Source organism: Lactuca serriola, chromosome 7 (assembly GCF_051521515.1).
Source record: "Lactuca serriola cultivar US96UC23 chromosome 7, Lser_US96UC23_V15, whole genome shotgun sequence".
Classification (NCBI taxonomy): domain Eukaryota; kingdom Viridiplantae; phylum Streptophyta; class Magnoliopsida; order Asterales; family Asteraceae; genus Lactuca; species Lactuca serriola.
Genome location: NC_136414.1, coordinates 35,180,431 through 35,183,656, shown reverse-complemented (window position 1 = coordinate 35,183,656; position 3,226 = coordinate 35,180,431).

Below are 3,226 nucleotides of genomic sequence, written 5' to 3'. Positions count from 1 at the left end.
CTAATTTTAATATTTATAACCTAACAAACTTAAACTAACTATGCACTTATAGGCAGTGTACCTAGTCAGATTACAGTATAGCTTGGGTAAGTCGGGTGTCGATCACAGGGAACGGTGTTACTAATTAATCTACTTACTATTAAATTAACCTAATTATTAATAAGTTTAAAAGGGGTTTTATCTGATTTTACAACATCAGATGAACTTAAATCAAATTCAATAAGTAAGAACACACTCTTGTTTAGTTTGAATCCACTTCTTCCTTATGGCTAGCTAATGATTACGGATTATTAAGTTGGTTTTTAGTTGTATTAGTAATTTAGTTCTAACTTTACCAATAATTAACTAATTCATGTCAAACCATGTATGTTCACACATAATTAAACACAGAACTAATTATGAATGTAAATATGCTACGTAAGATTTGTAATATAAACGCAATTATAGTCACAATACACGTTCTCTAGCACAGCTAAGCTTATTTACTCTAATTACTAACTAAGATTGGTCAATCCTAGCTCTAACAATTCAATGTTCACTAAATCATTAGGTAAACAAGTTCATGCAGTTAATGGTCACTAAGCTACACAAAACATGCAATCAAGCAATTAGAAAAACAAACATAAGCATGCTAGGTGATACCAATCAAACATAAGCAATTTTTACCAACTAAACTTAATCCATAAAAATTGAGCTATTTATAAGTTGGAAGCTTCATCTAGCTAAACAAGAGTAGCTAGATTCAACTGCTTATCATAGCAACTAAAATAACACAAGTTGAATTGATTGGAAACATGTTCTTAATAAACTAAATTAAACTAAATTATGGACCTTCACTCTTTTTGGTGTTGAAAGCCTCTTCCCATAATTTTCCTCTCCTTAAAATCGTCTTCTGGAACTCCTCTCTCCAGCCAAAAGTTCACTCTATTCGTAATGGTCAAGGATTTATATAGTTGCTGATATCCATAAATTCACGTCGTGAATTATAAGAAATTCACGTCGTGAGTTGTAGATAACCGTGCCCGTCAAGGATTCCTTCACCCGCGTACATATCTTCTAGAACCAACGATTCACGTCGTGAATCCTTTAAATCTCACGTCGTGAATAATCTTTTTCCAGATTTTCTTCACTTTTACTTTTTTAATTCCCAAAGTTCCTTTCTTTAACGCTTTTAGTCCCTTTTCTTCAAAATGTCTTCTTTTTGACTGTAAATAACATTTAAGCTCATAAGTACCATTATTCTAAACAAATTACCAACTTTTTAATAAAAATATACTTAAATATTGCCTAAAATTAAGTATAAATATGGCAATATCAAAATACCCCACACTTAGACTTTGCTTGCCCTCAAGCAAATTTAAACTTAACCCTTGATTACTAACATCACATAGAACAATCCGACTCCAGCTTAGCCATTATGCCGAGACCTCAACGCATGCATTTGTGTCTAAAATTTTCCTAAAGTACCCCCATACTTTAAATACTCACAATCTTCATAAACACTCACCCACTTTTTCCGAACAATGCTCAATTTATGCAACCCTCCGAATCCATCCGCAGAAAACCTCCTTATCCTCAAGGTATTTTTAGTTGAGCAACCTAAGCATACATAATCTAGAATTACAATCTATGATACCACTATGGAGCTCTTTTGGAATTCTTCACTTCTTTGACATTTGATCTTTTATTTCTTTGAATTCACCACCTTTGTTGTTTGACTTCTGGTATCTTCAACTTTTTGCATTTCTTGGAATTTTGATCTTTTGATCTTCACTTTATTTGCTCCAAAATTCTTCAACTTTTCTTGCAATTCTCTCTCTCTCTCTCTCTCTCTCTCTCTCTCTCTCTCTCTCTTTTTACATGTACCTCTCTTTTTTCACTCAAAACCTACATGCTTAAGCAGAGGCGCTCAACCTCAACCTTTATCGGCTAACGATAATAATTTTCCTGGATACATTTCAGGTTTAGGCTGCTAAACATATTGCATCCCTCAAACCAAGCGGGGTTATGTTTTTGTTCCATTATTTCACTAAAATAAGGGAGGCCACAAATGCATTATAACGTGTATTGGCTCAACTAAACATTTGAACTTTTATCGGATCATCCCACATAACACTAGCAATTACAGTTCAAATTATTATTACTAGATTCAATTATTAAAATTTTCAGTTTTCAAATTTTCAATTTTACTATCAAATTCTATCATTATCTAGCAATTTACTTTTTCTACCCCTACCCCACACTTATTTCATACAATGCCCTCATTGTATGCATCAAAATTAAAGAAAAAGGAGAAAAAGGAACAGACTCCCCTGGGATAGTGGCGTGAACATCTCCGAAAGTGTGGAAAAATGTGCATCTTGAATATGGACTCCAAAAATAGAAACTTGGATCTTGAACTCGCGAAATAAGGAGTATACCGGCAAAACAGGAAATCGAGCCTTCAATCGTTCTTCAAATGTGGTGTAAATCTCCAAAAGTAGAATGACCAATGCGGGAAAGCATATGCCACATTGTATGGTGGTAAAAATGAGCCAAAATAATCTTGAATATCTTGACAAGAAGAATAGCATCAACCCATAGAAGACTAAAATGTCAAGGGCCTTGAAATTGTAAAAATCTCATTTTCACGACCTGAGTTTGAGACAATTCACGACGTGAAATCGAAACTAAGCGTATTCTTAGAACCTCCTAATAAATGACTCACGACGTGAATAATAAAAGTTCACGTCGTGAAAATCGGGCAATCAGAAAAACATTGCCAATTCTTCTTCTAATGTCCTAATGTATTAAGACTCTTCTAAAGTCATCAGTTTATGACTCTTTCGCTGACTCTCCACTCTCTTGACTCACCCCACACTTATTCTAAAAATATGGGTGTCGAATCCCGGCGTTAAACACTCCCGGCTAAAAACGTACGCATTCATAACTCGCTATCCTCTCAAGGCGCTCCTAGCAATTTCTGAGAAACAACCAACAACGGAGAATAAAAGTAACATAATATTCAAAGTAGTTCTTACAATCCCATAAAAACAAACTAAAAACAAACAAATCAAAATAAATAGCGATCAATCATCCTCCTCTTCCTCATGTGTTCTACTGGGTCCAGCTCCATCACCTCCGCGTCCACCATACTCCGACCATCGTGGGCAAATCGGGTAATGATACCCTAAATGAGGTGGCTGCTCCACCCCAAGATGTCGGACAACATTCTCTATAGTGCCGC